Source organism: Ambystoma mexicanum, chromosome 4q (assembly GCF_040938575.1).
Source record: "Ambystoma mexicanum isolate Mex_15411 chromosome 4q, UKY_AmexF1_1, whole genome shotgun sequence".
Taxonomy (NCBI): Eukaryota; Metazoa; Chordata; class Amphibia; order Caudata; family Ambystomatidae; genus Ambystoma; species Ambystoma mexicanum.
Window position 1 is genome coordinate 1,319,990,370 of NC_090928.1, and position 21,862 is coordinate 1,320,012,231.

The window sequence follows — 21,862 nt, forward strand, 5'->3', positions numbered from 1 at the left end:
TAGAATGCACCACACTTAGATGGAATTCTTAACTTTAGCTTGTGTCGCATCTAGATAGAAATGTGAATGTTAGAATGCACCATACTTAGATGGAATTCGTAATTTTAGCTTGTGTCGCATCTAGATAGAAATGTGAATGTTAGAATGCACCACACTTAGATGGAATTCTAAACTTTAGCTTGTGTCGCATCTAGATAGAAATGTGAATGTTAGAATGCACCACACTTAGATGGAATTCTTAACTTTAGCTTGTGTCGCATCTAGATAGAAATGTGAATGTTAGAATGCACCACATTTAAAAGGAATACTTAACTTTAGCTTGTGTCGCATCTAGATAGAAATGTGAATGTTAGAATGCACCACACTTAGATGGAATTCTTAACTTTAGCTTGTGTCGCATCTAGATAGAAATGTGAATGTTAGAATGCACCACACTTAGATGGAATTCTTAACTTTAGCTTGTGTCGCATCTAGATAGAAATGTGAATGTTAGAATGCACCACACTTAGATGGAATTCTAAACTTTAGCTTGTGTCGCATCTAGATAGAAATGTGAATGTTAGAATGCACCACACTTAGATGGAATTCTTAACTTTAGCTTGTGTCGCATCTAGATAGAAATGTGAATGTTAGAATGCACCACACTTAGATGGAATTCTTAACTTTAGCTTGTGTCGCATCTAGATAGAAATGTGAATGTTAGAATGCACCACACTTAGATGGAATTCTAAACTTTAGCTTGTGTCGCATCTAGATAGAAATGTGAATGTTAGAATGCACCACACTTAGATGGAATTCTTAACTTTAGCTTGTGTCGCATCTAGATAGAAATGTGAATGTTAGAATGCACCACACTTAGATGGAATTCTAAACTTTAGCTTGTGTCGCATCTAGATAGAAATGTGAATGTTAGAATGCACCACACTTAGATGGAATTCTTAACTTTAGCTTGTGTCGCATCTAGATAGAAATGTGAATGTTAGAATGCACCACACTTAGATGGAATTCTTAACTTTAGCCTGCGTCGCATCTAGATAGAAATGTGAATGTTAGCATGCGCCACACTTAGATGGAATTCTTAACTTTAGCCTGCGTTGCATCTAGATAGAAATGTGAATGTTAGCATGCGCCACACTTAGATGGAATCTTAACTTTAGCCTGCGTCGCATCTAGATAGAAATGTGAATGTTAGCATGCGCCACACTTAGATGGAATCTTAACTTTAGCCTGCGTCGCATCTAGATAGAAATGTGATTGTTAGCATGTGCCACACTCGGATGAAACTGTGAATGATGGTAAGTGCAACACTTGATTGGAATCATGATCACTAGCCTGCCTCACATCTAGACAGAATATTGAAAATTAGCAACGATGGAATAGTGAATGATAGCAAACATCAGACATAGACATAACTGCAAGGACAGCAATGCCAACCAACCAATCCACTTACATTTTCATCCCTCTGCATACACTTCTCAAACTCTAACCAAAACAACCACAAGCCTGAAACGCAGCAATCCGCACTAACTTCACTACACTGCAACAACAAAACAAACCCACATAGACTTGCACAACAGCACACAATGACTACCGACTGTAAAACACCCCAAGCCCAGCCGACTGACCCACCGGGCTGAGGCTGCCATCAGCACATCACTGCTCTCTTGCACTTTTCCAGCTTATTCCCACTCACTCACCCCTCCCTCCCTCTTTCAGAGCCGCCAGAGCACCAGGGGACCACTCCGGTGGTGATAGTGCACGGTACAAATATCCTTTAACATTAACATTAACATTCTATAAAGCCTTGAAGCTGTACATAAGCATCGACTAATCAGCAAACCAGGTGCCAGCCTGTCTTGCAAACGCTGTTGTAGAAGGCAGTTAAATAAGAGTTATATGCAACTAAATGTGTTCCTCCATGAAAAACGGTATTTTCTCTACTTCAGAACTGTCTGACCCTTAGCCTACGAATGTTGCAAATAGATAACATTAGTTGGAAAGCAAAGAATGTCTCCACGCTGGAACATGATATCCATCCCGTGCCAGTGCCCCATGTTCCCCAACACAGTAAGCTGTCTCTACAGTCTTGGCTAGAAATACTGAATGTTTAGACTGAATGAAGTACGTACATGACGTGTCAATTACTGAAACCTAGCTTAGATGTCATGCATATGTCATGTATATGGGCGGACCGAATAATGCTGTACAATGATGATGTGTTATGTATATATATTACTACTTTATTGATGCTCTCTCTCTCTCTCTCCTCTCACAGTATCTGTGAACACACGTCGTGAGGTGTTGAGACCCGGTCGGCTGACTGAGATTATTTGAAATAAACCAGACTTGTTTGGGAAAACGAACCTCGTGACTGGCGTGTCATTAGTATATGTTACTGTGCCTTTATTCCATATATGGTCTTAAAAAAATGGCACCCGAATAGGGACCCTCCATGTGATGCCCCATCGCAACGTTGAAGGCAAAGACAAGTCGAGTATGAAGCTGTCGGACCAGGATCGAAGGTGTTCGGGGGGCCCCTGCAGAAGTGGTTAGGGACTCCTCCGCAGATCTGTACACAGCCAATCCCTGGTCGACGAGCAGCGCCCAGAGAGCATCAAGGCGAAGGTCCTGGAAGTGAGGCAAATTGTGCCAGACACGTTGGTCATGATGATTCTTGGTTGCGCCTGTATATGAGCGAATTGTGTCCTGAGTGACGAATTGATTGATCAGATGAGTTGTGCCCCAATTCTTAAATGTCCTGATATTGGAGTGTTACACTTGCAAGTACAAACGCCCAGGTAAAAGAGGTAAGAGTTAACCATGCCTGGGAATTCCTGCCTAGTGGGATTTTTCCACTGCGGTAGACAATCTTTGGAAACTGGCCAGGCCGCGCCATCCGAGGGGTCACCGGCGTATGAAATGTACATTAAGTATGGTATTGGGGCAATTGTGTTTAATGCGATTTGGCATAGGCAGACCAGACGTGTATCAGAACTTCAATGGCCGAACAATGGGAGCTTCGAGTTAGCGCACATAGAAAATTTAGAATCAGTATTGCTACGAAAGATGGCCAGGCACACAGCGTTAGATTCTGTTAGTAGTGAGAAACACGCACATAAGCATGTCAAATTCAGAGAAAGCGTTAGTGCATGATCAACAGAAGCAGACAGAAGCCATTAGAAACATGGATAGGGCCTTCCAATTAGACATACAGAAAATATACCCTTCGCAAGATTCGCATACATCAGACAAATTGATAAATAAGATACTGAACAAGCGAAGAAATTATCATCCAAGTACTGACCCAATTGCACCACCTCCCTATGTATCTCCTCCTTTAGGTACTCCTACGCTTGCATCTGCACCTGTAGTAACCGTCCCATCTGCGCCAATGACATAATTTCCTCCACCTCCCACAGAGCATGAGTTATACTCTTTACCTAGCAGTTCTGCATCAGTGGGGGCTGAAAGAGGAAGTACTAGACAGACTCGTAATACGGTTGGTAAGGAACTGAAAGACGAACTGAAACAGTGGGCCGAGACGTACATTGATGATGGCAATGAAGTGGCCTTGCAAAGTTCAATATCTGATTATAGAGGCTTTGGCAAACAATAGGTATTGTTAGAATATATGGGAGATTATCTTGTTAATGTATCGAGTGACTTAACTGATACCATAATACCGCAAGTATTGTGCGATTTGATTGTCCTTTCCCATTCAAGAGGTGAAAATACGAGAACATATATGGCAAATATTTGTGTTTAAATGAGAACTTGACCAATTGCATAAAGATATAATGAGTAAGCGTGAACCGCATATGTCATAAGTCCAGAAACAATTTCTCCCTCCATTAAAACCTGATAGTGAAGAGATGCGTATTTGTACGAGAGATGCGCTTAGATGGATTACGGATGTTACCATTTCCCTGATTGAAGTACATGATACGTTTAGTTTAGTCAATATACGCCAGAAATGCAGAGAAAGGTGTTAAAGGTTATGGCGGAATATTTACAGGATGAGTGCATGAGAAAGAAGGCTTGTTGTCCATCTGATTTGATGACAATTTATTAAAGAGCATTCTCGTCTGAGACGGGAACTGCTGCTTTTTCCCTTGAGTTGGCTTTGTTGCTTAATAGACGTTCAGATCCAGAGTCCCCTACTTTGCAATTACCCATGAGAGAGGTGCCTCCAACGTTTGTGCCGAAAGTAGAAATTCCTGCCGTAGGGCAAATTCCAGCGCGTACGATAGAAGCCCATTATATTGCACAGTTTGTACATGTCCCCTTTTCTAGGCAAGAAGTGAACACTATAAAACAGTTGGTCCCTGATATTAGGAAAAATTCTGCTGGTTTTTATAAGGAAATTGAATCTGTTTTCAATTCATCTGTTTTTACATTGAGTGATATTGATTTATTGTTCCCTGTGATTCTTCCTGCTGATATATGGAAACAAATTAGAAGCATGGACGATGAGTTGATGCTAGGCGATACATGGGAAACTTTGATTAGAGTTGATAGTGAAACAAAGGCTGGAGAAAAACCTTTGCAAATAATTTTAACTTTGCCCTCACGGTTAGTATTGAAATTGAAGGTACCTGAGAAAAGAATAGTTTGGGACAAATTGACTGCTTGTTTACAAAGTAAATCGGAAGGGGCGACAGAATTCTTTAACCAATTTGAAGAAGTATTTGCAGATTTCAGTGGTCAAGATCTGAGTACAGAACCTGGGAAGAGATTATTTGTTGACAAATTTGTGTGAGGATTGTTACCTGAAATTCAGACATTGATAATGACATCTGAAAGTGCATAGCAAGCAAAGTCATAATCTGAAGTATTACACATGGCCCAATATTATGAAAACCGAGTGAATTCAGAAAAGGACAAGGTAGAAAGGAATAAACGAGACCTGAAATCAAGAGTGTTACTATAGCAGGTAGCCAAAGGAAATAGAGGTGGAGGGAACACACATTCTAGAGTCCAATTTGCATTATCGTCCAACATACATCGTGGTCCGATAGGTACATCAGTGTGCCTATTGCAGACAGGAAGGCCATTGGCGAGCACAGTGCCTGCAATTACAGATATAAATGGGACTATTTCGAGAAGACCGTTTAGAGGTCGTCCAGGAATAGGGAGTCAGAACAGAATTCAGTTTCAGTCACAAATTAAGGATAATCAAGTTAATCAGAATCACCAACAGAACACCATGAATGGTGCAAATGTTTTTGATAATCCCTCCAATGCGTATTACTCAGGAGACTTTACATCTGATGATGTAATGTTCCCCTAGGACAGCCCGAAGCAGGGTCTGGAACCAGTGGCTATTCCCGTTAATCAGAAAGGGCCCTACTTAGAAATAAAAGTTGGGAATAGGGAACATACTTTTCTAGTGGACACATGTGCACAGAAATGTTCGATCGACCATCAACGGGTTCCAAATATATCACTGTCAGGGCATAACAATGTTGCAGTAGGGTTCTCAGGTACACCAGTAATTAGTCCAGTTTCACAGCCAGTGCCAATCACATTAGGTCCATTCACCGAATCTTGTCCATTTCTTTTGATGACAAATTACGGCGAGAATTTGTTGGGATTGAATCTGTTAAAGAAATTGAATGCAGTAATTTATTGTTCACCTGATGGAGTGTACTTGACGATTTCGCCACAACAAACTCCCGTATCGCAATTCATGTCTTTACCATTACTGACTGAATTAAGGAAAGTACCAGCTGGTATATGGGCAGTGAATGATAATGATGTAGGTATTTTAAAAGTGGAACCAATTAAAATTGTTTTGAAAGAAGGAGTTCCATTGCCATGCATTCCGCAATACAAAATTTCAACTGAGGGTGAGCAAGCCCTGAAATGCATTGTGTCAGACTTAATTTCTAGAAATGTTATTGAAGACATTTCTGGAAGTATATGTAATAGCCCGATTCTTCCAGTTTACAAGAAAGGAGGTCATGAAATCCCTTAACGTTTTATAATTGACTTACGCGCAATCAACAAAATTGTTGCTCCACAATTCCCGCTAGTCCCTGATGTCACCACAATTTTGACTATGATTCCAGCCTCAGAATCACATTTTAGCGTAATAGATTTGAAAAATGCATTTTTTAGTATCCCAGTTCATCCAGATAGTAGATATATGTTTGCTTTCACGTTAGAAGGACGCTCATTCACATTCACATGTATTCCGCAAGGTTACACTGAAAGCCCAAGTATTTACAGTAGAGCATTGAATGAACAGCTTGACATGCTTGAATTACCACCAGGATGCATTTTATTTCAATACATTTACGACCTGCCTATAGCTGCAGATTCAGAGGAAATTTGCAAGGAGGGCACTGTCTTGTTGTTAAAGGATTTAGCAGAAGATGGACACAAATCATCTTTAAAGAAATTCCAGTATTGGCGACCGGAGGTGGCTTATTTGGGCTGCCTCCTATCGAAGGAGGGAAGAAGATTGACACTAGAACGCATAAAAAGCATCTTTGGTATGCCTATTCCAAATACGCAAAACAAAGCCAGGGCTTCAATTGGCATGGCTTCATATTGTAGACAGTGGATTCCTAACTTTCCTGTTATTGTAAAACCTATAGTGGCACTGACGAAGAAGGATGTTACCATGCCTTTGCCATGGAACATGGAATGTTAAACTGCTTTTGACCTGCTCAGAGCTGCGTTATGTTCAGCTCTGGTTTTGGGCTCGCCAAATTATGAGAAGTGTTTTATGTTGTTTGTATATGAGAGTGATGGATGTGCTTTGGCTGTTTTGACTCAAGAGCACAGGGGCAAAAATAGACCATGTAGTTATTTCTCTTCCACGGTGGATCCTGTTGCATGTGCTTTGCCACGTTGCTTGCAAGCTGTTGCTGCTGCTGCCACATCAGTAAAACAAACCGAGGGGATGGTTTTAGGTCACTCTTTGACCGTGATGGTACCCCATTCAGTAGACGTTCTTTTAAATAGAACGCAGACGCAACATCTCACATCCGCCCGAATAACAAGGTATGAACTGATCCTATTTGCACCGCATATCCAAATAAAGAGATGCTGCTCTTTGAATCTGGCTGAATTATTGCCTCCTCCAAGTGAAGCAAAGAGCGAGGAGAAATTATCACATGATTGCTTAATTATAACTGAGCATGAGACAAGGAAGAGTTGATTTAACCTATACACCCCCGAAAATGCCAGATGGAGAATTGTTTTGTGATGGCTCTTGTTTTAAATTACCAAATGGCACATCAACTGCTGCGTATACCATTACTACACTGAAAAGTATTGTAGAGAGCAAATAAATCCCACATAACTCAGCACAAGCCGCAGAAATAATAGCCTTAACCAAAGCATGTGAAATTTCTGAAAACCTTAAGAGTAAACATATATACTGACAGTCAGTATGCATTTTGAGTAGTCCACAACTGTGGCCGACTATGGGCTGAAAGGAGTTTTCTGACGTCCCATGGAACCAAGATCCAACATGGCACTTTGATAGTGAAACCTTTGTCAGCACTTCCGCTTCCGAAGCAATTAGCAATATTGAAATGTAATGCCTATAAGAAAGTAACGTGTAACGTAGGAAAAGGAAACACATTGCAGACAGAATCGCAAAACAAACTGCCACTGATTTACACACCAAAATGTATGTCAAAACAATGGTGAGGGTGTCCTGCATGGCAGAGGATGGAATTTGAACTGTAAAAGAGGTACATGCAGAGGCTGCTCCTGATGAAATAAAACAATGGTCCGAGGGTTCAGCAGAATTAGATCCCGGGGGTTGTTGGATGGACAAAGAAAACAGTAGATGGATGTTGCCAAATGCTATGTGATGGCAATGGTTACTATGGCCCACAGTCCAACACATATTTATGCAAAGAAGATTTGTCAGCACCTTGGTTCTGTGTGGTACAATGATAACATTACAAAAACTGCCGAAAGACTGGTCCAAAACTGCATGAATTGTTTACAACATAACATTGGGAAGGGGACAGCGACGCCGAAAGGGAGCTTTGTTCCTCCCTCAATGCCCTTTGAAGCAATCCATTTGAACTTTATAGAAATGGAGAGATGCCAACATTTTAAGTATGTCCTTGTAGTGGTCTGTGCATTCAGCAATTGGGTAGAGACCTATCTCTTTAAAGACTGTTCAGCCATGTCAACAGCAAAGTCCTTGTTAAAGGAATACTTTCCGAGGTTTGGGCTGCCACATGTTATATGGTCAGATAACAGTCCACATTTTATAGCTGCTGTGATACTAAAGATCTGTGCAGGCCTCCAGATTAATAAATGATTCCATTCAGCCAGACATCCAATGAGTGGCGGTCTTGTGGAACGACAAAACAGTATTTTGAAAAATAAGCTTGCAAAAGTATGCCTCAAAAGTAATTTGAAATGGCCAGATGCTTTACCGCTAGCCCTGTTGTCAATGTGTATGCTTGTGCAAAAAAAACTGGTCTCACCACTATGAAATAATAATGGGAAGACCAGCCAAAGTATAGAATGTGCCACATAAAAAAAAAAAAGATATAGAGTACCCTTTACTTACTGAATATTGTGAACAGTTGACTCAAAACGTTTGATTCTTCAGCAGGTGCATGAGGCTCTTCCTGTCAGATACACAGGCCCAGGGCATCGTCTGCAACCTGGGGACTCGGTCCTGATAAAGAACTTTGAAAGAAAGTCTTTGCTTGCACCTCGGTGGAAGGGACCGTACCAGGTGCTCCTGGCCATGCAGACTGCTGTTCGAGTGGATAACAGAAAACATTGGATACATGCCACACACACAAGGGGCCTCATTACGAACCCGGCGCTAAACCATGGTGCTATTAGCACCATGGTCCATGCCGGGGTCCGCCATGGTGAATGGCGGAATTACCGCCCCATTCCAAGGTTGGCGGGGCGGTAATTCCCCATTCATCATGGGCCCTTCCCCATTCCCATTTTTGCCCCATATGGCTCAATGGGAATGGGGAAGAGGCTAAGTACGGTGCAGCAAATTGCGGCACCGTACTTAGCACCAAGGTCCCTTTGCGGCACCCTACTTTTGCGCCTGCTAAAAGCAGGCGTTAAGGTTGGGTCCCGCAAAGGGAACTCGTAATGAGGCGTTAATAACGGCGCCGACACCTTTTACGGTGCCTTTAAACCATTAACGCCAGGGTCGTAATGAGGCCCAAGGAGAATCCCGTTTCCTTTGCCACATGGAAAAGGACCAATGATTCTGATTCCAAAAGTGAACAAACTTTAATTGATCGCAAAGACAATGCCGAAATTCAGCCGAAACTACTTCCTGAGCCCTAGGAAGGGCCTGGTGTGATGCTGGAAAGGCATTGGAAGGACAGAGCCTGCGTATCTTTATCCTTTACTGCTTTTTAACATGTGTTCTGTCATGTTTTGCTTGCAGGAGTTCATGTAGGACTCCTGCCAGTGCAGCTCTCTCTTTTGGTTTGGTGCACAATCCCATGGGATACCCTTATGGCACCCATGGGTGGGGGTACAACCCTCTGCCCCTAGTGTATGTTTTTGGGCACCTGTGTGTGGCCCACAGAGCAGGGTATGGGTCGGTGGCAGCTCCATGCTGAATTTGACAGGTGCTCTGAGTATCCTCCATTTTGGGATACCCAGGCCCTGGCATTGGAATCAGTTGATTCCTGATAGGAAACAAGATGGCCCCTGTGGCCTCTTGCTTTCTATTGCCTGTTACCTTGTTTTCCCAAAGTCTTGGGAAGCCCTGACTCTGCCCCTCCCCCCTGACTGGCTGTTGGGTGGAAGTTCCATATATGGTGTTGTTGTGAAGTCCAGGCCAGACTGGCTGGAGCCTTCCCAGTGACTGCATGTTGTGGGTACACCCTGTGGGTGGGACCTGGGTGAATGGAGTGTGTGACGAATATGCACTTCTTGTTGTGGATGTCTTGTTTCTGGTGTTTGACACAATGACTGAGACAGCCCTGCCCGAAACTGCTATGAATGTAGTGTGGAGTCTTTAATGGCTGGGTAGTTGTCCCAATACACATAACTTGTGAGGGTCTGGAGAGATGTAAATGGCCTGAATGCACTATGCACCTGATTGGCTGCCTGCCTGCATGAATGCCCTTCTGACAGATTGGTTGCCTGAATGTGACCCAGCAGAAGGAATGGGAGATCAACTAGTATATCTGGGTCCCTCTCACTGCTAGAATGTGTGTTCAGAAGCTGAAGAGAAACTGGAGTTGAAACTGAAGCTTAACCTTGAAGCCCTGCTGGAAGAGAAGTCTTGCTGCTGCTCTACTTCATCAATCTGAAAGCTGCTGTGTCTCCAAGGACTGACCCAGAGAGGACCTGGTTAGGCGCCCTCTTCCTAAGCTACAAGGAACCATCGTGCACCTGCTGATCTTTGCCAAAGCTCCCTTGTAGGCAGCCCTATGACAGGCTGCCGACCGGAGACGCGGACCGCTGCAGAATCACAAGAAGCGCCCGGACACTGTTGTCCATCACCGTCGACTACCGCCGTCGCCGACCGGAGCCGCTGTGCTCCCTTTGCCTAAGTAACATTTGACCCAAGGACGCCCTTGCCTGCAGCGTTGACAGTTTTGTCCCGCTGGAGAAAGTCGAGGCCACCGACGTGCCGAGGATCATCCGCTGGTGGGTTTCCCGCCACCCAAAGACCACAGAGACGCCGACGACACGATGCCCTTGCTAGGCCATAGTTCTTCAAACTCTTTGCGGTCCTGAACTATCGTCACTGAGGTGCCCCGCACGCCTTTTCCTTGCAGGACGCCAACGCTCTGTCGTCGACGAGCACCGCTAGGAACGAACCTGCCAACTCACCGTCGTCGTTCAAGCCTTTTCCTAGTGGGATCTCGATGATCCATGGCTCCTGCCTTAAAGGGAGCCGCTCAAGAAGCATCCATCAACGACCCTACGACCAACTCTGCTATTCCAGGTACATTGGGGTGGTAGAACTATTTTAGAAGGAAATAAGACTCTTGTGAACAATATATGGACTGGGCTTGTATGATATCTTCATTTATAGGTTGCCCAGGTGGGGGGATCTCCACCCAGAACTGTGTCTAGTGGTAGGAGCCAGTATTCTGCCAATTGTTCTTACCAACTGCTTTCCTCCTATGTCTATTGTTGGTTACCTCTATTAATTGATTTGTGTGACATTTAACCAGAGTACAATTGCTGCACTTTAAAGGAATCTAATAATAATTGTGGTACCACTTAGAACTGTATATATTCGCCATTATAGATTAACTAAGCACAAAGTGAGTTATTGTGATTGTATATAATCTTGAATTTAATTATTATGTTTTAACTAATACAGTGTGTGGACATTCTTTGTGGGGGCCTGGGGACTACACTGTCCTTAAGAACCAGCCTGCATCACCTCTTGAGAAGCTAGGCCTTGATTGCTCGTCCATTGCTACCGTAATAGAGAATCTTGGCTGGGGTCCTCTGTGCCTCTCCTCTACCATATAGAGAGCAGAGGTACAGACACCCCCCTCCAGTCTTTACACCTGGTGAGATTGCAAGAAAATCTGAAACATCAGTGTTACCTCAACCTCGTTTGCCTGCTGCCTCATCATCACCATTTTCCGCATCACCAATTGTCATCCTCTGCAAACAACATAAGTGCTTTGTTCAACGATCACACCGTCCCTGGAGCTTTGAGGTACAATCTACGTCCACAAATTCAGAAGTAATTGCAACAGCCTTTATTTCTGGCCCACAGATGGGGCTCGAAATGGAGGCCTAGGGAAAGGGAGCGTATGAGCTGTATTGGATGAAAGCTCTGACACGCGGTTTCCCGGTGCTATTCCTGAAAGTAAAGGGCCTTGTAACCCATAGTGTGAACAAGCTAGGGGCAATGCTACCGACACAATGAAATACTGATGCTGATACTTGCTCCTGCATTATGGAGCTGCTGAGATAAACACTAAGCTTGCTGTCATCTGAAGAGGCCGAATTGAACTTGCTTCCATCCTGAACATTTTTCTGACTCAACGTGTGCTGTCGATGAGTTTCGAATTTAAATTTCGAACTACTGGTTAGAAGCTCAATAGTGAGGTTTCTCTCAGCGGACGCTGAGAAACATTTTATAAGGCCATGCCTATATTTGCTCCAGCTGCCTCTTGCGCTGATGAAAATATTAATGAAACTATTAACATTGAGTCTGCTCCGAGAAAGTCTATTACGACTAAACTAATGCTGACCATCATACCCATCTGCATTTTATTTATACTAATTCCAGTGCCCTGGTATCTAGAGGAATCTAGAAGTTATGCATCCAATGAATACTCTATTGCCCACTATTAATACTCCCACTGTGACCCCGGCTCATGTGCTTTCTTACACTCTTCCTGCACGAGATGTTAAACACAGGAAAGGTTATGATAACAATACTCTTTTATTAATTATGAATATGACAAATGCAATTTTGAACCGTACCAATTGCTGGGTGTGCTTACATTTGCCCCAGAATGGAGAAAGAGGAATGGGTTGGTATATACATCCTTTGCCCCTGAGTACCGCCTGTTATGCATCACTAAGAGCACTATTTTTTTGGGAGATGGAATGACAGTATCACTGGGAACTTTGATGGAACTAACATAAATGAATTTGAACGATTGGTATTGACACCCTTGGGTTGTTCCATGTTTTCAAATAGAAGCAAAATGAACACTGCATCGACCAGTCAAATTGATAGACTCTCTAGACCTTACCAATCGCTGATTTAAAATGGCTCCTGTAGGTAATAAGGATGCCATGCCTCCTTCTTACACTATTAACCATAGCCCACATTCTGTCCCATTCTGTATGCGGAAAAAAGGGTTCACATCCCATGGGTACATTTACCAGATGTATGAATACTGCCGTACTTGAGCATGAAGAAAAAACATTATATATAGGAGGTCCTGTCTATTTTGTATGTGGGGATCAAGCCTATCCTTGGTTGCCCAGAATCTGAGAAGGTACCTGTTATCTAGGGGTACTTTTACCTGGTGTATTTCTCGCTGCTACCTCTGAATTAGCAAAAATATCAAAATCTCGCCCTCAACGAGATGATGCTGTTTTGTAAATGTTTCACCACAAGCAATACATTCATGGAATATTAGAAGATTATTAACATCCAGGGTGTTAGAGAAAACGATTAATGAAACCACTGATATACTATATAACATGACACTAGAACAAAAAGCAATCAGATTAGTTGCACTTCAAAATAGAATGGTTCTTGACGTTATTTTGGCTGACCGTGGAGGTGTATGCAAATTAGTGGGATCAGCGTGTTGTGTTTTTGTAAGTGACTCCTCCCCTACAATATTTGAAGCAATTAAAAGATTACACGTTCTACGTTCTGAAATCCATGTCCCCACAGGTGGCTGAAATTAAAATTTGAGTACATGGTTCTGGGAACTGTTACGATCCTGGGGATGGAAATTGTTCTCAATCTTAACTATGATATTCAGTATTCTCATACTCTGCTGTTGTTGCGTACAATGTCTGCCAGTCATCTGCTCCACAATCACAAATAAATGTGTACAAATAATTAGTACAAAGATACCGAAGCCCAAACAGAAAATGATAAATGGTGACCACGAACATGAGAATGAAATAATCAAAGAGTTTATGGCAGTAAATATATATGATAATGATTACAATAGTGATTTCGCTAGTTCGGACAGTGACACTTAGTCCAAAGATGACGCAATGTTCGGATGATGCTATTGTCTTAAGGCTAAAAGGAGGGTTTGTAAAACTGTAATGCAATCGTGTAACACGAATAGAATGTTGGCCGGAAGCGAATCGCATCATGTGATAAACATTGCAAACCATGACACCTGAATGTGACCATTGGCAATTCATTTTGTAATTGACCGCCATTTTGTATTCTAAACGCTTTCGCAAATATATATTCTGTGCTTCATGTCTACACGCGGTGCAAGACCGCAGCTTGAACTTTTAATGCTAACGTAGGCAGGAATGTGAAACCCTGCAGAAATACATTGTTTTCCTTATTATATAAAGCCTTGAAGCTGTAAATAAGCATCGACTAATCAGCAAACCAGGTGCCAGCCTGTCTTGCAAAGCTGTTGTAGAAGGCAGTTAAATAAGAATTATATGCGACTAAATGTGCTCCTCCATGAAAGACGGTATTTTCTCTACTTCAGAACTGTCTGACCCTTAGCCTATGAATGTAGCGAATAGATAACGTTAGTTGGAAAGCAAAGAATGTCTCTGCACTGGAACATGATATCCTTCACCGTGCCATTGCCCCATGTTCCCCAAAACAGTAAACTGTCTCTACAGTCTTGGCTAGAAATACTGAATGTTTAGACTGAATGAAGTACGTACATGATGTGTCAATTACTGAACCCTAGCTTAGATGTCATGCATATGTCATGTATATGGGAGGACCGAATAATGCTGTACAATGATGATGTGTTATGTATATATATTACTACTTTATTGATGCTCTCTCTCTCTCCTCTCACAGTGTCTGTGAACGCACGTCGTGAGGTGTTGAGACCCAGTCGGCCGACTGAGATACTTTGAAGTAAACCAGACTTGTTTGGGAAAACGAAACTCACAATTGGCGTGACATTAGTATATGATTATTGTGCCTTTATTCCATATATGGTCTTACACACTGGGAGCCAGTGCAGAGATTTCAGTCCTGGAGAGATACGATCCCTGGGCTTGAGGCCAAGGACAAGTCTCGCAGTCCTGTTCTGGATAAGTTGCAGAAGGCAGAGAGTAGAAGCAGGTAGATTTAGAAAGAGGCTGTTGCAGTAGTCCAGCCTGGAGAGAACCAGAGCTCTAGAGACAGTGACCTTCTGGGGGAAGGAGTGGAAAGGAAGAATACCTCTGAAGAGGTGTAGCTGGTAGTGTGACTTTTTAGAGATGTCAGAGATGTGAGGAGAGAAGGAGAGTGTAGAGTCGAAGATTACCCCGAGATTTTTTGCCTTGCAGGTGGGAGCAGGAAGGGGGCCAAGAGAGGCCGGCCAGAGAGCTACAGGAAAGGAGGTAGTGGGTGTGCTGAGGAGGAGAATCTCAGTCTTACTGACATTAAGGCAGAGGTCATTGGCGGCACACCACTCCTGGATAGCAGACAGTCAGAGATGAGGGAGGTAGAAGAGACCGAGGGAGCCTGAAGATGAGCTGTGAAATACACTTCTCTTCCTTCCTACCAGGTCCACCTTATACATTTGGGGCATCAGGTGCCCTTTCAATTCGAGATTCCCTAAATCAAAATGGACAATTCTGTGCTAGAAGGAATTGAGGTTTTGTCGGTGAAACACTCACACAATAAAATGTTGTTATACCTCCTGCACTCCGGTGGAATATTATACTCTTCTCTTTTGACTTTTCCTTGCATTAGGAAAGATTTGTATTCAGCAAAATTGGTATAACAAACAAAATATGTTGATTCCTGCACAGCACATTAACACATTTCATAGAAAATGTGTCCAGTTCACACCACAAATAATTATTTCCCATAACTTCTTAATACATATAATAACAGGAGAAATAATCAGAAGAAAAGAGGACAAACTCGACCAAAGTGCAGGAGGTATCACAACAGAGGATATGTTGGGATTCTTTGTATATTTCACCTTTATTTACACATTTACACTCACAAAGAACAGACTAAAGTATTTGAGCTTCAATAAAGGTTTCCTAGTTATGAAATGGATGCTCAAGTTGTGCTCCTACTTTCTCTTTTTTTTGTGATATAATGTTATGCTCAAGGTAAGGAGTACATTTGAAGTCTTGAACCCCCGCCCTCCATTGGATTCAAAGAACCCATCCACATCATGTCCCCACTTGATCTGCATCAGAAAATGATGGCCCTCAATGACCCCTACATACAAGGGTGTCCTCCTGTGTTATTAGAAAAATGAATCTTCTGATGTGCGTTCAGATTCGAGCGGTCACTGAAGCTTTTCTTGCACTCTGTGCACATGTAGGGCTTCACACCAGTATGGACAAATTGATGCCTTCTCAGATCTCCGGAGTGACTGAAGTTTTTCTTGCACACGGTACATTCAAAAGGCTTCACTCCTGTATAGATCCTCTGATGGGTTATGAGAGCCGAGGAGTTGCTGAAGCTTTTCTTGCACTCTGTGCACTCATGGGGCTTCCTCCCAGTATGGGTCCTCTGATGGGTTATGAGAGCTGAGGAGTTGCTGAAGCTTTTCTTGCACTCTGTGCACCTATAGGGCTTCACTCCAGTATGGATCCTCTGAAGGGTTATGAGAACTGAGGAGTTGCTGAAGCTTGTCTTGCACTCTGTGGACTTGAACGGCTTTTCCAGGATATGAATTCTGAGATGTCGTCTCAGAGATGAACATTGATAGAAGCTTTTCTTGCACTCTGAGAATTTAAAGGGCTTTCCCCCAGTGTGGACCCTTTGATGACTCATCAGTGTTGAGGACTGACGGAAGGTTTTCTTGCACTCATGGCACTTGCAGGGCTTCACTCCAGTATGGATCCTCTGATGATTTATCAGTGTTCAGGGGTCGCTGAAGCTTTTCTTGCACGTTGTGCACTTGTAGGGCTTCTCTCCAGTGTGGATCCTCTGATGGTTGGCCAACGCTGTGGAGTGACTGAAGCTTTTATTGCACTCTGTGCATCTGGAGGGGCTTCCCCCCAGTATGGACTCTCTGGTGGCTTATTAAAGTTGAGGAAACCCTGAAACCTTTCTCACACTCTGTACACTTGTATGGTCTCTCACCTGTGTGGGATCTTAAGTGTTCAAATAGTTTGGGCCTGTCAGTGAAGCCCGTTCCACAAACTCTGCAGGGAAATGTTTCCTCCATTGTATGGGTCCTCAAAGGAGTGCAGGGTGTAGGAAGTAGATTGCTGGGTAGGTTCAGTGGAATGCCGCTGCCCGTGTCTTTCTCATCTTCTCATGCTCATTTCCAGACTCCTGCTTTCAGTGCTGGCTCTGCCCTCTGTTGAAGAAAGCAGAGGTTTCAGATATTATTTTCTGCTACTGTACAGATTATACGATAATGGAATCAGAGTAGAGCTGTGTGAATGTGTGACTGCCTTGCCCAGTAAAATACTGGATAACACTTTATGCATTTGCCCCTCAAAATAAATTTAGAACTTTGGAGAATTTCAAAATAACTTAAAATGGCTTGAATGAAAATGGAATGATTTCAAGGAATTGTGCGGCAATTGAGGCTCTTGTGCTCATTAATCACATGTTCATGTTTATACTGTATTGCCCAGAAGTGCACTCAGTCCTCCCTGCTAACGTCCAATTGCTTCTCTTTATTCTGGGTAAGAGCGATTGAAGCAGTAAGCTTGGGACACATTTACGTGTAATTTAATGTTGTGATGGGTTTCCTTTCTGTACATATGATGAGTAGTATTTATGATTTACAATGCTTGCTATTTGGCAAAATCCTTTTGCTAAAAAATGTTAACAAAAGGTAGGCATGAAAAACATGAGCTTGAAACCAGAGTGTAGCCACTGTTTTCCTGGCCCGTGTCAGCACACACATTAATCTTATCATGGGCCAGCAATGGACCACACGCCACACAGCAATCACCCAGCATCCCAGGCCAGCTGGAGAAGTGAAGCGCTGAGCAGTTCTGCAACTGAAGAGATTAACAAAGGAGATGGGCCACAAACCGGGGTTCCTGCTATGAAATAAGGTACAGTACAGCAGAGGTGTAACCCTTGCGGTCGTTTATACTCACACACTTCCTGTCATGGTTTGCCCTCATTGTTCACCTTCTTTCTTCCTGAGGATAAGAGATACCCATCAAAACCAAACCTGACCCCACATTAGCCTTGTGCAGGTTCCCAACCTCGCCATCACCGAGATTCCCCCTCCATGCCACACCTTTCATCTTTTTCCACAACCTCTCTGCTGTTCTTTGTATTTCTTTAATAATGGCAGCTGCAGTCTGCTCTTAATCATTAGTATATAGCTGCCTACCTCTGGCAACATCTATTTAGAAAAGTCAAATTACAGTACCTTATTGGCTGTCCTCCACTAGTGCACAGTCTGGTTCTTCTTTAACTCGTGTTTTGCAAACCCCCCGATCTTCCGCTGGTGCCTACCACGGGTAAATCAAACTGCCTCTGTGACAGGGTATAACTGAAAGCGCCAGCCCTAGTTTCCTCCTGCTAGTGCTGGTGTTGAAAATTAGGGCTATGAAAGTCAAGATTTCCTCTGTGGCGGTGCTAGTGGATATATTTCCTCTGTGGCGGTGCTAGTGGATATGTTTCCTCTTTGGCGGTGCTAGTGGATATGTTTCCTCTGTGGCGGTGCTAGTGAATATATTTCCTCTGTGGCGGTGCTTGTGGATGTATTTCTTCTATGGCGGTGCTAGTGGATATATTTCCTCTGTGGCGGTGCTAGTGGATATGTTTCCTCTTTGGCGGTGCTAGTGGATATGTTTCCACTGTGGCGGTGGTAGTGAATATATTTCCTCTGTGGCAGTGCTTGTGGATGTATTTCTTCTATGGCGGTGCTAGTGGATATATTTCCTCTGTGGCGGTGCTAGTGGATATGTTTCCTCTTTGGCGGTGCTAGTGGATATGTTTCCTCTGTGGCGGTGCTAGTGAATATATTTCCTCTGTGGCGGTGCTTGTGGATGTATTTCTTCTATGGCGGTGCTAGTGGGTATATTTCCTCTGTGGCGGTGCTAGTGGATATGTTTCCTCTTTGGCGGTGCTAGTGGATATATTTCCTCTGTGGCGGTGCTAGTGAATATATTTCCTCTGTGGCGGTGCTTGTGGATGTATTTCTTCTATGGCGGTGCTAGTGGATATATTTCCTCTGTGGCGGTGCTAGTGGATATGTTTCCTCTTTGGCGGTGCTAGTGGATATATTTCCTCTGTGGCGGTGCTAGTGGATATGTTTCCTCTTTGGCGGTGCTAGTGGATATATTTCCTCTGTGGCGGTGCTAGTGGAGATATTTCCTCTGTGGCGGTGTTAGTGGATATATTTCCTCTGTGGAGGTGCTAGTGGATATATTAGCTCTGTGGCGGTGCTAGTGGATATGTTTCCTCTTTGGCAATGCTAGTGGATATATTTCCTCTGTGGCGGTGCTAATGGATATATTTCCTCTGTGTCGGTGCTTGTGGATATATTTCCTCTGTGGCGGTGCTAGTGAATATATTTCCTCTGTGGCAGTGCTAGTGAATATATTTCTTCTGTGATGGTGCTAGTGGATAACTTTCCTCTGTGGCGGTGCTAGTGGATGTATTTCTTCTATGGCGGTGCTAGTGGATATATTTCCTCTTTGGCGGTGCTAGTGAATATATTTCCTCTGTGGCAGTGATAGTGGATATATTTCCTCTGTGGCTATGCTAGTGGATATATTTCTTCTCTGGCGGTGCTAGTGGATATATTTCTTCTTTGGCGGTGCTAGTGGATATTTTTCCCCTGTGGCGGTGCTAGTGAATATATTTCATCTGTGGCGGTGCTAGTGGATATATTAGCTCTGTGGCAGTGTTAGTGGATATATTTCCTCTATGGCGGTACTAGTGGATATATTTCCTCTGTGGCGGTGCTAGTGGATATATTTCCTCTGTGGCGGTGCTAGTGGATATGTTTCCTCTTTGGCGGTGCTAGTGGATATGTTTCCTCTTTGGCAATGCTAGTGGATATATTTCCTCTATGGCGGTGCTAGTGGATATATTTCCTCTGTGGCGGTGCTAGTGGATATGTTTCCTCTTTGGCAGTGCTAGTGGATATATTTCCTCTGTGGCAGTGCTAGTGGATATATTTCCTCTGTGGCGGTGCTAGTGGATATATTTCCTCTGTGGAGGTGCTAGTGGATATATTTCCTCTGTGACAGTGCTAGTGGATATGTTTCCTCTGTGGCGGTGCTAGTGGATATGTTTCCTCTTTGGCGGTGCTAGTGGATATATTTCCTCTGTGGCGGTGCTAGGGGATATATTTCCTCTGTGGAGGTGCTAGTGGATATATGTCCTCTGTGGCGGTGCTAGTGGATATATTTCCTCTGTGGCGGTGCTAGTGGATATATTTCCTCTATGGCGGTGCTAGTGGATATATTATCTCTGTGGCGGTGCTAGGGGATACATTTCCTCTGTGACGTGGGTTATATTTCCTCTGTGGCGTGTGCTAGTGGATATATTTCCTCTGTGGTGGTGCTAGTGGATATATTCCCTCTGTGGCGATGCCAGTGGATATATTATCTCTGTGGCGGTGCTAGTGGATATATATTTCCTCTGTGGCGGTGCTAGGGGATATATTTCCTCTGTGGCGGTGCTAGGGGACATTTGTCTTCTGTGGCGGTGCTAATGGATATATTTCCTCTGTGGCGGTGCTAGTGGATATATTTCCTCTGTGTCGGTGCTAGTGGATATATTTCCACTGTGGCGGTGCTAGTGGATATATTTCCTCTGTGGCGGTGCTAGGGGATATTTGTCTTTGGTGGCGGTGGTAGTGGGTATATGTCTTCTGTGGTGGTGCTAGTGGATATATTTCCTCTGTGGCGGTGCTAGTGGATATATTTCCTCTGTGTCGGTGCTAGTGGATATATTTCTTCTGTGATGGTGCTGAGTTTGGTACTCAGGGATAAGGAAGCCCAACCTTTCTCCATGGTGGTGCTATATACATGTTTCAGTGTCATGAGAATCCTTGTTTCCTCCATGTCGGTGTTTTACCGAGCATGACGAGCCCTCAATTTTGGTCCGCCCAGTGACACATACCTGTGTGCAGGCGATGACTAACTGCACACTCGAGTGCTGAGCAGCAGAACACATAGTACACGTGGTTTAGTTCCAGGTAAGTCTCTCGCCACAGTCACCAGCTGGCCCCCTCCGTGGTGCGAGCAGCTCCCTCTGCATTCTCATGCCCGCTGAGGGCATTAATACTCACCGCCTGCCCCGGCGGGCCATGGTATAGGTGGACTGTTCCACAGGCCACCGTCACTCATCACCCATGGCGCCACACACCACACAACCCTGGACTTGCTTCCTTCATGGCCTGCTGCGTGCCAGGTTGTGCTGCTTGCCAGCTTGGCCAGCATATTCCCAGATGCCTTCTAAAGGCCCCTTGAGGCCCCAGGTGACACACACCACTCTTTGTGCTTCTTACTTTCTCTCCCCCCCCCCACCCGTCTCTTCTTTTCCCTTTCTCTTCCAACTGTCCCTCTTCCACTGTCTTTTCTTCTTCTTCCTGGGAGGGTAAGTACATTTGTGTTGGCAGGGGGGCCTGCCCATTCTTCCTAGTTCCCTTAGTGCCGAACGCAGTACAGTCAAGAAAGTCAAGTAAGTCAGTCACAACACAGTTAAACAACTACACATTCATAACAACAGTCAAAGCCCCCCCCCTCATTGCTTCTGTGCAATTATTGTTCTTGCTCAACCCATCCTAAGCTATCCTTTACCTATGCCTAAATATACCCCCCACCCCTCATTCGAAATGGCCCCATTTGTGCCGGGGGTTGCAAAAGCACAGTATAACAATGTCAAATTTAAATATAACATAAGTAAAGCCTTATGAGTTTTAAATGTTACAGGAGTAGAAATGAGTGATGTATACTTGCTTTTGACTGTAACACATTCACTTATATTAGGCTGGGTCCCTGGAAACCCAGAGGGCCAGGGACGAATGCATGCAGCGTGATGCTAACCTCAGGGTTGTAAATGGAAGATCTCACAGGACATCCATCGTATCATCAGCCTCTGTGTGGTGGTGGACCCTGGAAACCCTGAGGGCCAGGCATTCATCGGCCTCTGTGTGGTGGTGGACCCTGGAAACCCTGAGGGCCAGGCATTCATCGGCCTATGTGTGGTGGCAGGTAAAAGGGTTTGCAGGCGCAGCATGCAAGCTGGAACAGAGAAAGAGAGGGAGCGAAGGATTTGTTCTAACGAGCTGCAGGG

The 21,862-nt window shown here is 43.9% G+C and overlaps 1 pseudogene; it reads right to left on the reverse strand.

Moving 5' to 3' along the window:
- Nucleotides 1-13,592: 13,592 nt before the first annotated feature.
- Nucleotides 13,593-21,862, reverse strand: part of LOC138467410 (zinc finger protein 79-like) — a 33,796-nt pseudogene continuing 25,526 nt past the window's right edge.